This window comes from Lepisosteus platostomus, chromosome 3 (assembly GCF_059453375.1).
Source record: "Lepisosteus platostomus isolate fLepPlt1 chromosome 3, fLepPlt1.hap1, whole genome shotgun sequence".
NCBI lineage: Eukaryota > Metazoa > Chordata > Actinopteri > Semionotiformes > Lepisosteidae > Lepisosteus > Lepisosteus platostomus.
In genome coordinates, this window is record NC_142613.1 from 43,588,165 (window position 1) to 43,601,892 (window position 13,728).

A 13,728-nucleotide genomic window follows, 5' to 3' on the forward strand; every position below is an offset into this window, starting at 1 on the left:
GATGTTTAAACTGCAAGCATGTTCGTTTATAAAACACCTTGAAATCTTTTTCAAGAGAACAGCAAATTCCCAGTGTGGTACTCACTAGGTTATTAAGAGAAAAGTTTATACATTAACATTATTCATTATTTATCATATAAATACATCCAAGGTGACTTACATAAGATAAGCACATTTTATATACTGGATTAAAGTGATAATAATATCAATAATAATAGTAGTAATAAAAATATAACAAGGTACTGTATAAAGATTTCAGAGTACCTTCACGTTATACAGTAGAAGCGAGAAATCTAGAACTGATACTCCGACATAATCAACAAAGAAAGATGGTACAATACACTATACAGAATAAGTAATACACAATTCATACATAATTGTAAAAATCTGATTTCAGAGACAAGTGAGCACAGATGAGTCTGCACTATGTGATGGTAAGTTGGGGTATAGTAATAAAGAGAGGTAAGAACTCCTCTTGATTTGGATGTCTACAGGGAGAAGTAGCCACAATCAAAATATGTAGCAGCTACCAGGCTGTACTGTATTAACTAGTGGTGCAGTATTGTCATACTATATCTCAAATTTGTCCTTCTTGTTTCTTTGTCCTTTTGAATTGACAGTTAAAGTTATTGCTAAGGACAAAGACATCCTAAAGACTAAAGAATGCATTAAACAAGAACATATGGAGGGTTGTGTCCCATTTCAGCTACAGGGTACAGCCTTTAATACTCCTAGGTATCAAAATTGATCAGCTATGAGCTAAATAAACAAATAATTGGAACCTGTCTATTACCTGCAGAGAAACATTTACATAAAGTGCAAGCACGTTTGAAAGAATTCAAATTTATGGGTTTGCTGGTTGCCGTAACATCCCAGATGTATTCCTAACATTTTAATTGGATTGGACTCAAGTGAATCCATGACCTGTCCAGCAGCTCTATTATTTTCCTTTTTAGAAATTCTGTTGCAGTATAGCATGGATCATCCTTTCAAAACGTAAAGATGTCAGACAAGCCCATTCCTACTAAGCTTAATTTAGTCTAATATACCTTGATACACGTGGTTTATTTCAGCTTGCTAAAACCACACAGAAATTTATACCTATGAAAAGGTACGTTGCCATAGCTGATATTTACAGTATGTGATCTGCTGTAAAAATGTGAAAATTATTTAGTTGTTTTCATTTCCTACCTTTACTGATAATTAATCATGATAATTTTATTAATTAATCATGGATATTGGATATTTCTTGTGTTCTTTTATTTCGTTTTCAGTCAAAGCATGGAGAGTGCACATCATGTATAGTTCCAAAATGTTTCTCTCACCTGATCAAGTGCAAACAGTTTTATTTTATTATAATATACCAGTTCGTCATAAGTCACACACGAGCAAAATTATAGAGGTTAAAAAATACACAAATGCTTTTTCATGTGCAGTCCCTCTGTGGCATTTACTACGATAACATTAACCACTTCAAAAATAATTAGTGTTTGATAAACTTGAATGTGCTGGAAGGAACAGCCCCATCAGCCTCAGAAATTGAATCCAGCTGCAAGACATTTCAGGTCAGTGGAGTCTGTAAACGACTCCTTTTTTTCCGTGCATTACAACAATCTACTGCAGATCATAAGGACCATGCCAAATGCCATATGTTTGGCATCATAGTGAAAGCATCTGGTATTTTTTAAGATACAACTAAAAACTTTGAAAACACAATAAAACAACTGTCATTCACATATTGCCTACACCCGAGATTTAGGCAAAGGACGGGTTCATGACAAATAAACAGTTGTGTGAAGTCTGGGCCCATTCCCTCATTTTCTTTATTTTTTTCTTTTATTTTAGCTTCTCTGTGAGAATTGTGCTTTTTGCGTACTGCATAACTGCTTTGCTACTGTGCGTGACTTTTAGTGGATTTGCTGCTTGAAATTTTAAAGGAACACTTGCCTGAAGACTAGTGTCTCCAAGCCGTTGAAATGCATTTGTCATCAGTTTTCCTCTCTTCATTTGGCTTCATTGCCCTCAGAATATGGCCTCCTCTAGATTTTTTTTACTTAGTAACATAATTCATTTCTGATGCTTAAAAGATTTCCACAAATGTTTAAGTAGTCCTCCCCAGATATTAATATATTTCAAATCTGTGAGTGGGAAGTTCCAATTTCCCAGTTTATATCCTAATGGTGTTTTTAGCTCTCCGTTTTGACAAAGGAGAATGCAACATTTGATAAGGGAAATATGCAACGCATACATTTACTTTTGGCACCATCTTTGTTTTAATATCTTTAAAAACTAATGAATAGTCAAAAGATACAATTTTAAAAGATACTTTTAACAAAAAAGCACTAAGTTGTGAAGTGTAAATTCAGCAATGTGACCTTGTAGTCAGGATGATTATTTCAGTATTTGGGCTTTTGCTCTTAGCAACAAAAAATAGTAAAATGTCTGGCAGACTGTCTCATTATGGTCACAAATATGTTGACAATGGCACACAAGTGGAAATTCGGTATTGTAAATTAATTGTGAATTCCTGGACTGTCCAGTTAGCAATCCCCCACAAGTATCTTTTTTTAAGATAAGATTTAAGATCACTTTATTGGCCATATACAATTTCTTGTATTAAGAATTTGTCTTTTCACATACCCCAACATGCTCTCCATGAGACACACAGACAGGGAAGAAACTTGGGGTCAGAGCACAGGGTCAGCCTTTTTTATACAGCACCCCTGGAGCAGTTGGGGTTAAGAGTCTTGCTCAGGGGCCCAACAGAGTAGGATTCCTCTGCCGGCCACGGGATACAAACCGGCAACTTTCCAGCCCCACACCACCCCCTCTTCTACATTGCATTTCTCATTATGATGATGATGATGATGTTATCCGGTCAGTCGGATCCGCCTCTCGGCGATTCTATAGGCCATCTCTCGCCACACTTTCTGGTCTTGGACTTTCTCTTTCAGCTGTTCTTTGCTTAAGCCAGTGTCCATTTTGATGGCATCGAGCCACCGCGTTCTTTGGAGGCCTCGTCTTCTTGTTCCACTGACCATTCCAAGCATCATTGGTTTCTCCAATGAATCTGATCGCATCACGTGACCAAAATAAGTGAGACGGAGTCTGGTGATCTTTCCCTCAAGCGAAATTTCTGGCTTGATGTGCTCCAGAACCTCTTTATTGGTGACCCTTGGTGTCCATGGTATCCGTAACAGTCTTCTCCAGCACCTTAGCTCGAAAGCATCCAACCTCTTTCGGTCAGCTTTTTTCAGGGTCCAGCTTTCACACCCATACATTGATATGGGGAACACAATATCATGGACCATGGACCGATTTTGCATTTGGTTTTGAGGCTAATGTCTTTGCTCTTCCAGATTTGGTGTATGCTCAGCATCGCACTACGGCCTAACACAATTTGTCGCCTGATTTTAGGGCCGCAGTCTCCAGTTCGGTCGATCATGGATCCCAGGAAGCAGAAAACCTTGACGCATTCGATCTCTTCACTATTGATGGTTATTTTGACTGCTCCATTTCCAGCTGTTGTCAAGATCTTCATCTTTTTGATGTTGAGGTGGAGACTCATCTTTTCACTTTCCTTTTTGATTCTTAATATGAGGTCTTTCAGGCCATCTTCTGTTTCCACCAGTAATGTTGTATCATCAGCATAGCGAATATTATTAATATTTCTGCCTCCAATCTTCACACCAATTTCCGATTCTTTTGCAAGTTTCTCATTTCTCATAAAACCCCTCTAATTAATTGAATTTATTCAAATTATTTGTGATAAAGACTTTATTGCGTTACTTTATGTAGAAAGGAATATGATCAGCACTGGAAATGGGAAGAAGTCTGACACACTGTCTCATTATGGTCATATATATATTTATATTATAGAAAAAAGAATCACCATTTCTTTGAGCATGGTGATGTTGAAGAAGTAGAAGGTGTCTCATACTACCCAGAGCATGCTTAAATTAGTTTGTTCCTCCAAACTGAGCAGTCGGGCAAGGAACTAACTGGCTAAGGTAAGGATGCCACCGTTAGGCCTATGTAATTTAGAAAAAGCTTTAGGCTGAGACACGGTACAATGTCAACATATTTCGTCACTCCAAAAAAATGTCAAGTGTAGCAGTGCCAAGAAGGAAGCTGTTACTGAGAAAATTGGATCTTTTTGGTCTAAATGCAAAACTTTACATCTGTAAATCCAACACAGCATATAACCAAGTCAGCACCATCCCTTCAGTCAAGCACAACAGTAGCAGCATTATGCTATGGTGCTGCAGGAACTGAGATGTTTGTCAAGTTTGAGGGAGAATGGATTAAGCAAAGTGTAGGCAAATATTAGGTAAAAACCTGCTTCAGTATGTTAAAGACCAAAAATGTTAATCTTTAGCAAAGATTCAACAATCTGGAAGGGAGGGAATACATTTTCAAGGCAGTGAATATCATAATGGATGAATTAATTCTGTGCTTCTTTATAAACCAAGTACCATTCTCATTCTATTTAATATTTAGTTCTTTGTTATCAAATTATCCTTTTACAATTCATAATTTAGGACTTTATGGGTCAGGCAATCTATCAGTCTCTCTGGTGGTTTAAATGCATATCTTAAAGTAAAACAAAACACCCTACTAATTTTCATTCTAAGAATTCCACTCACCTTATCTACTCCATGGCCAAATATAATATGCAAATTAACTGTTTCAGACTATCAGATTTACCATCAAGCCACATACTTTAGGTTTAAGTCCCTTTATCATTTAATTGACAAATTTATATCAGGCCATACAGGTAGGTTCATTTTATATAATTATGTATAATATTAGTGTAACCTTATACAAAATAAAAAAAATATTCAAATTATTTAAGAACATAAGAGGTAAATAATGTAATTCAGGGACAAACTGAGATTTTAATTATAAATACATTTTCTGCTATTTGTCAGACTCTCTTAATCTTGCATATCCCATCCATAGGAGTATGTGCAAATAGGTTTCTTACATTTGAAGTGAAGAGAGCTTAAATTGATATTGTAAATGTAGCAAGCTCCTACAGAATTTACAAAAAATGTACCAAGCCTAACAACTTTCCTTGATTGATTTTATCACACTACACTTGCCTTGCATTCTACTGCCAACGCTGAAGCCATGTTCATGGGGCTCATGTCTCCATGAGTGCAGTTTACTGGGAAGTTGCTCATGAGTACTTTTTATGTTGACAAATCAGTACAAGAAAAACTGGTAACTAGAGAATATACTGTAACAGCCCATGACAATTCAAAGAGGGATCTGTTTCTGTATAGCAGGCTCATGCCTGATTCAGCCTCCTGTTGACCAACACCGGGCAGCACAATTGTGTGTACAGAGACATCTCAAAACATGATAATACTGTATCTATCTACTCTGCTCTCCTCCCCACTGATAGCTGATGTGTGGTGAGTGTTCTGGCGCACTATGGCTGCCGTCGCATCATCCAGGTGGGGAGCAGTACATTGGTGGTGGTGGAGGAGAGTCCCCATTAGCTGTAAAGCGCTTTGAGTGGAGTGTCCAGAAAAGCACATTATAAGTGTAAGTTATTATTATTATTATTATTATTATTATTATTATTATTATTATCATCATCATCTTGTATAAATCTTCACATTGTTGCTTGACTTCTAAAGTTACTGTTCACTTTGTGCCTTCCAGGAAAACTTCCACTTTGTGACATAAATGCATCATGATCCTTATGGTCCTAGGATGGTGTATTTAAAAGAAATAGTTGTACTTGACTAGAAGTTTGGGAAAATTGGGAAACTTTCCATAGAACCATTCACAGTGATGTTTCAAAATCCTTTCTAAAACATCTTTTCTAATAAGGAATCCAGATCCATTTTTTAAACAATGATTGTGCTTTTGTATTTCCCTACACATTTACCTGGTACCAATTAATGCTTTCATGGAAATGTTTCATTGAAGTGCACATGGTTCTTCTAATATTTTCCATGGATTACTTTGTGCACCAGACTGGTACACTTTACTGAGATAATTTAATAAAACATAATCAGTTTCTTGTCCAACCCCCAAGCAAACTAATACATATTTACAGATATAAAGTATGAACTTCATAGCTCCAAACACACACTAGGTTCACACAAAGAAACCCACCTTAGCCTATGAAATAATAAAACATAATGACATGAAACATTAACTAATGTCATTAAAATACAAAACTATAAAACCCCAATCCCTCTGATACTTCCAACAAAATACAGATTTCATTTACCTTATAGCTTATATGACAGGTCACTTATTTTGAATTTTGGAAAACAACATACTGAGCAAAGTGACTTGATAAGGAACATGTAATAGGTTTATTCCATGCTGAAATTCCAGCATGGAATAAACCTACAGTATTACTTGTTCCTTTGCAGCCTACGCATGCTGACGCAGCTACCCACCTGAACTAAAGTGACTTGATGCCAATTAATAATAGATTCTATGATTCCAAAAAAGTCCATGATGAATATCAAGGCACAGTATAATAATAATAATTGCTGACACGTATATAGCGCTTTTCTGGACACTCCACTCAAAGCACTTTACAGGTAATGCAGCCCCACCTGGATGATGCGACGGCAGCCATAGTGCACTAGAATGTTCACCACACATCAGCTATCAATGGGGAGGAGAGCAGAGTTATGAAGCCAATTCATAATTCCAATAGGAGGCCATGATTGGTAAGGGCAATGGGAAATTTGGCCAGGACGCTGCGGTTACACCCCTACTCTTTTCGAGAGACGCCCTGGGATTTTTAATGACCACAGAGAGTCAGGAACTCGGTTTTACGTCTCATCCAAAGGACAGCGCCCATTTACAGTATAGTGTCCCCATCACTATACTGGGGCATTAAGACCCAAATGGACCACAGGGTGAGCGCCCCCTGTTGGCCCCACTAACACCTCTTCCAGCAGCAACTTTAGTTTTTTCCCAGGAGGTCTCCCATCCAGGTACTGACCAGGCTCACACCTGCTCAGCTTCAGTGGGTTGCCAGTTGTGAGTTGCAGAGTGATATGGCTGAAAGCGTTGACAGCAATATGCATCAAAGGTGACTATGAGGAGATGAGTCCCAACCGGAGTCAGACATTGTCACTCATAATATGACGCTACCAGGATAAACTCTGGTAAGAGAAGTATGTTAACATTAATGATACATGGTCATACACAACACCATGTCTGCTTATCTCATATCATCATTCACACCCTGTGAGGAAGGAATATGCTGTCAAAGGTTATATAGACTGTTAAAAGCAGTTAATGAAAAAAGTATACCTGAATTTATTAAGCCGTTCTGTTTTCACATTGGCAAGAAGTCAGGATGGATATGACATGTCTGAGAGGGATGTAATGACTGGAAAACACATTTAAATACAGTATTTTCTAGTTTTAAAAGATCTGCTCATTTTTATCTAAAACAGTAAACATAGAGTGGAGTATCTTATTTATTGATTGAGATGAGACAAAATAAATATTCAATATTTATGATTAACTTATTAAATCATTTTTTTACAGCTGCATCAGTAATTCATTTCACATGAATGCGCTTATATTTATGAGTTTTTATATGCACATAATGTGCTTTGAGGCCTTTTACCACCATAAATTTAATTTAATGTGGTGTGTGGGTCTTACTGTTCTTTTGTAAAAATCTTATTCTAGATTATTTTTTAACAGAATACAAATAAACTCTCTTATGCTTTTAAATCATTTTTAAAGGAAACTAGCCAAAAGTCCTCCTTTAAAGCTTGGATAACGTGTGTATTGATATCTCTTAGATTTATCACCAAGAACTGCTATCAATTACAATTTATGCTTAAAAGCAATAATCATTTGTTAATATAAACATTGTTAAACTTTAACAATGAAGATTGGTATGATAGGCTCTTAAGCATTAATACATTTAATTAAGAAATTAACTAATGAAAGTGTCATTAAAAAACTGGTCACCTATGAGTAACAGTTTTACATGTTCATAACCTGCACTTGATAATGCAAGTGGGTTGCGCACAGTATACAATGTGACCAGAAATAGTTTACAGAGCTCACAAATATCATATCTGAAATATATTACAGTTGGTATCTGGTAACTCTGTTTCTGTTTATGAAAAAGAGAAGACTCTTACGATGTTTACAAAAATGTGGACATTGATGGCCAAAAAAGGAAAGCATAAACCCATGACTTGTCTAAAAACTAAGGAAAAAATATATATGCAGAGTCTGAGCTCACCCACAAATTAAATTGTGTCAGTGGTCTGATGAGCCCACTTGCAATTGGACAGCATACAAAAGAACAGGGATCCAATGTACTAAACAGAATTAAATGTTAGAATGTAATACTGAGTTTTAGATCTGATATAAGATCTGATATTGGCTAAGAGATCATTCCACAGCCTTGAAGTGACAGAAAAAGCATCCATGGTCTCCCCGTGTTTGGAGCCTGATATGTAGGTGTATTGGGAGTTAACAGTTGCCTGATGTACTATAGTCATGAGCCAAACAATTCAAGTCCTTTAAGGTTTGCACAGGGAGCTAGTGCAAGGAAGTTAAAATGCTGTAGTTGATATCGTTCTATTCATTTTAGTTTCAGTTTTGAGCAGCTGAGTTATGAGCATGTTGCAATTTTTTGTTTGGATATACCAATGTCTAAAAACTTCTATTATGTATACAATAATATTGGCAGTTTCTTGCAAAAGTCAACATTGACAGAGATATGAAGAGATATGAGCAGTCTTATACCAATATCATTGGTGATGTGAAGATTCTTAGCATTCATATTGTACAGTATAATATAATTCTGTTATATTCATATTTATATCCCACTGGATCTCAAAGTGCTTCACATATACAGTAGAAAGAGACCACTATACTCTCCACTGACGTGCAAAACCTATCTGGGTAATGCATGACAGCCATTATGTGGCTCTACACAACAATTCAGGTGGCCAAATGAATATTTGCTTTACAAACAGAACTAAAGGAAATCGAAAGGATCTATATATTTATATATCACAATACTGACTATGTCTGGCCTTACTTAGCTTTCAAGATCTTAGACGTTCAGTCTACAATACTGTTAACACTATTGTAAGGTTCACATGCACGACAAGGATTGAAAAAGACACAAAGAATCTAGGGCCATCAACAGTCAAAGTAAGGTTAACACTTTTGTGGAATTGATAAGAATAGCCAGTCTGCATTAAATTGGTATTATCAGATTCTATCCATTCATCCTGGTGATGTTCGCGGTTGCAGCAAGGCGAGTAGATCAGCCCAGACTTTCCTGTCCACAGCAACAGATTCCAGCTCCCCCTGGGGGATCCCCAGGCGCTCCCAAGCCAGCCGAGAGATTTAATCCCTCCAGCATGTCCTGGGTCTGCCACTGGGTCTCCGCCCAGTGGGATGTAGCCGGAACAGCTCCAGCGGACGCCGACCGGGGGGCATCTTAATGAGATGCCCAAACCACCTCAACTGGAGAGAGCAATCCACTCTTTTCCAGGAGAGAACCATGACCTCAGTCTTCTCATCCCAGCTGCTTCACAATCGGCAGCAAATTGCTCAAGTGCACACCGAAGGTCACAGTCAGATGATGCCAAAAGGACTTCATCTGCAAATAGCAGAGATGCTACCCTTAGTCCCCCCCCCCCCCCAACCGGACACCCACACATCACAAAAGGGCAATGTGGGTCCGTCTTGTGGGCTCACCACCTGCAAAACGAAGGGTGAAGGTTGGGTGCAATAGTGGGAAGTCCAGCCTAGTGGAAAGTGGTTATCAGATTCCATATATTAAATATTGTGTTGCATCCAATTTTAACATTACCTAAGTAGTGTAAAAAGACAGACAATCCCTGATTAACATGAGGTTTCTTGCAAACATAAAGATGGATTTCAACAAAGTAGAAATGATAACAGAAGTCAAACCTATGAAGAATCAGGTATAAATGGTAAAATAGAGATACTGTACCAAAAATGGGACCAAAAAATCCTGTTCTGTGGGACACTTGGTGTGATCACCTTTTAAGTGGAGGAACAATACCCAATTAGAGTAAATTGTATTCTACTAATAGGATCAAATTTAAACCACAACAAAGATATTCCAGTCATACCAGTAACTCAATCTATTCTTTAAGTTGGTAGATCAACCAGTCTGTCTGCTGTTGGACAGGAATCAGAGAACACATAAACTAGTGCCTGCCTGCAGTGCAGGATATGAACTTGAACCTGGAGTAAGCCTTTTCTCTTGCTACCTGGATACCATTTTCCTGTGGTTGTTCATGAAGTCTGGACAGGATGTCATTTCTGCAACGGAGCCTTTCTCACTGTTCTCTCCCTTCAAGAATATAACGATCATGACTAGCACTGGTGCCAGCTCCCCATGTACCCTGAAATAATGCTATGCATAACTCAAAGACTATAATGTCAACAACAACAGTAAAATAATAAATGTTATATAGCACTTTCATTATATATTATCTGGTGATGATGACGGTCATGAGAATGCAGACACTTCTGTACTCTGTACACACAATCAACCCACTAAATGACTTATCCTGAGAGCCACATCCATCTCTAAAATTAATGAGATTAGCACAGTTGTATTTTTCTATTTAGGTGTAAACTCCCTGTTGGTTTATTGTCTATAAATAACATCATTTTTAAACTGATCTCTTCTTTTCTGAGACCACCCAGACTACTACAGTCTTCTACAATTCCTTCTTCTTGCTCAATGGAAAATATTTATGCTTGTGTTAATTCCATACCTGAGAATATCTAAAAATTGAAACTGTCCATTATTGCTTTTACGGTATTATTGCGGTCACGTTATGTATTTAGCAGAAGCTAAGCAAGGTTAGCACTAAAATTGGAGACCATAAGGAAAAACAGGTTGCTGTTTTTATTCAGCGGTGTTGCTGGCTCTGTAACTGGCACACTCTCTGGACCAAAATCTTATCCAGCCAATTTCTATCTGCTTCATCCAACTCACAGTTATGAGGGAGCCAGAGCGTAAATCAACAAGAAACATGCACAACACGAGATACAATCTGGACTGGTGACCAGTCCATCACAGGGCACACACTCACTCCAGGGCAAAATCTTCCAGAAGACAATTAACCTACCAGTATGTCCTTAGACTGTGGAAGGAAACCCACATGAACATAGGGAGAACATACAAATTCTACGCAAGATAATGCCCCAGATGAATCCAATTGGACCCAGGGCTGTGAAGCAGCAATGCTAACCAATGCACCACCAATACAGCCCAATACCTAGACCTATATATCCAGGCTGTGTGCTACACTTAAGTGGCGGATGAAGTGTTCCCTTATATGTAAAGCACTTTGGGATGAAAATCACTATATATATACACAGAGCATCAAAGAAAATGTATCATATTGTACCAATGTACCAAATGTACCAAAGTGCTTTATGATACTCCACCTTCATCCAGGTGGATGCTGCACATTGGTGGTGGTGGAGGGGAGTCCCCATTACCTGTAAAGCGCTTTGAGTGGAGTGTCCAGAAAAGCGCTATATAAGTGTAAGCAATTATTATTATTATTATTATATTAATTCATGTTTTTTTTAGATAAAGTATACAGATTTTGAAAATTATGTTTTTGGTGTCGCTTTTTACACGAGTAACTGTTGCATAAGCACTAAATCTCCTCATTAGTGAGTTTATTAGGCTGCTGTATACTAAGAGTAGGAAATTCAATAAGAAACAAGAAAATGCACCTTTTTAATCCAACATTTAATGTTGGATCATTTTGATCAATAAATGAATGAAAAAGTATATCCTTTTGTGTTTTATTTGTTTTATTGGATTCTCTTTATCTATTTTTATGACTTAGATGAAGATGTTATCACATTTTAGGTCACATTTCTGCAGAAAGTCAGAAAATTATAAAGGGTTCACAAACTTTCTAGCACCACTGTACCTGCAAATGACAAATATTAATCCGTTAACGACCACAGAACTAGCACCTCAGTTTCACATCTCATCCGAAGGATGGCGGCTTTTTGACAGGATAGTGTCCCCATCACTATACTAGGACATTAGGATCCACACAGACTGCAGGGAGAGTGCTCCACGCTGGTCCTACTAACACCTCTTCCAGCAACACCCTTAGCTTTCCTAGGAGGTCTCTCATCCAGGTACAAACCAGGCTCACACCTGCTTAGCTTCAGGGGGTTGCCAGTTATGAGTTGCAGGGTGAAATAGCTGCTGGTAAATGCTTTACGTTAATGTATTTTAATGTTTATTATACAGGACATGCAATTAAATATTAGTTTTCACTAAACCTCAATGTTATCTCACTTAATACACTCTCACTTATCTTTCATTTGACAAAAAAAAAAACAGCACTCATTTTCAGCAGGTAAAAAAAAGCTATTTGAAGATAAAATGTCTAGGGTGAAGGAGATACAACAAATTAATATATCACAGAAATGCTTAAAAATCCTTAAGTAATAAAACTAAAATTAACCTTCAGAAAACTTTACAATGTTGACCTTTTTTAGATTGGATACTATATTTTAGTCAGTCAGCTTCTACACTATCTCCACCTGCTGGTTTAAAGTTGAGATAAATAGATATGACTGTATTAAGCCTCAGAATCTTACAAACTAACACCTAGAATTTGCTCAGAAAGTTACATTTCCAAAGCAAAAAAAGAGCACATGACAACATAAATCCAAACACTTTGCTGGAACCTTACATATCAATTTACAAGGAAAACATACCCTTTTGCCTTTTTAAAGTATATAAACCCTCTAGAGGCTCCCTAATGAAAGAAACATTTTAATTCTACAGAAACAATTCCACCAACACAATTGATGGGGACAGGTGTCATTAATTTGCCATCAGATAATTTGAATTTCTTAGATCAAGATAAACTTGATAGAAGAAAACGGACCAATGAAAATACTGTAACAATTTAACACTGATGTAGTTACTTAAATGCAATCTCTTTTGAATGCAAATGAACATTACAATTAATTGAATGACACAAGGATAGTTTTTAAATGGCTGACATATAACTTACTTTACCATTATTTTCCTATGGATAGTTCTACAAAGTTTCTTAGATTAATGTGGCTAACTGAAAGCCTACAGCAGAAAGTACAGCTTTGTAAAACATTATAAAATGCCATTCCTTAAAGTTCAAAACCCTTGTATAAGCAAACCAGTAAAGCTACCAGAAATAAAATGCTGCAAGCCCAATTAGTTTTGACAGCAGGATTACACCAGATAACTCAATGCGATATAATCAGAGCAAAAGAGGAAAGTTATGTAAACAGGGCCTCATTAGTTTTTTGGGGGGAATACATTACAAAATAAGGCCTAAGACAACGAAGAAAGGAAATAAAACAGATGCAAGGTACTATATGGAGCAGGTTAATATAAAAACTTTACCTTTGTATGTCAGGGTTCAGGTCTGGTTTAGACCAACTCTGCACTATTAATCTGCACTAAGAAAACAGTCCAAGGCAGTTTTTGGCAACTGCGTCACCCTATCATCTACAGTAAAGCTAGGAAAAGATAGTCAGCTGTGGAATGCAGGGTTCTAATTCCAATTTAGGCCCATTCCACCAAAAGTGGTCCCGACACTGAGAAAATTAAAAATACCATAAAGGACAAGGATTTGGCATTATATAATGGTTAAGTTTTATCAAACAAAAACATTTTTTATTTGGGTTCTATAC